The sequence below is a fragment of the Arachis hypogaea genome, chromosome 18 (assembly GCF_003086295.3).
Source record: "Arachis hypogaea cultivar Tifrunner chromosome 18, arahy.Tifrunner.gnm2.J5K5, whole genome shotgun sequence".
NCBI lineage: Eukaryota > Viridiplantae > Streptophyta > Magnoliopsida > Fabales > Fabaceae > Arachis > Arachis hypogaea.
The window spans coordinates 12,771,339-12,771,999 of NC_092053.1; positions in this window are offsets into that span (position 1 = coordinate 12,771,339).

Consider the following 661-nt stretch of genomic DNA (forward strand, 5'->3'; position numbering starts at 1 on the left):
TCAATACTATGTGGGTGAGATGTATGTATTGTTACATACACTGTACTTTCCACCTATAACGAGTCAACTTATTTGATTATTCAAAAATACTATTTGTAAGTTTAATTTATTTTTAATATATATATATATATATTTTAATATATATTTCGTATTAATAATTAATTTTAATAACTAATTTTAGTATATACATAATATAGTCATTAATTATTTATTTTTTTAAATAAAAAATATTACGGGATTAATATTAGTCAATTTTTTAGTTAATATTTTATTTTTAAATTATTAAAATAAAGTATTGGCTAAAATTAATAATTTTTAATGGTTATATAATATTACTTTTTATAAATTACACTAGAATTAATGAATTCTAATAATTAATTTAAATTAATCGAATAGTTAATTTATATGTCCGATTAATCAAGATTTTTAAATTAATTTTAAATGTATGATGAATTAATCTTTAATACGTTGGATCGAGAAAAACGGTGAAAAAAATTGAGTTGCTAGTGGGGGTGATAATTTAATTAAAAGAAATGCAATAAAAAAGTTTAAGGGAAAATTAAATTATAGGACCAATGAAAATGACTTTATGCAGCGTATATACGATGTTGATAGAACATTAGCACATGATATGTGAAAAAAAAAAATAAACAAAGCTTAT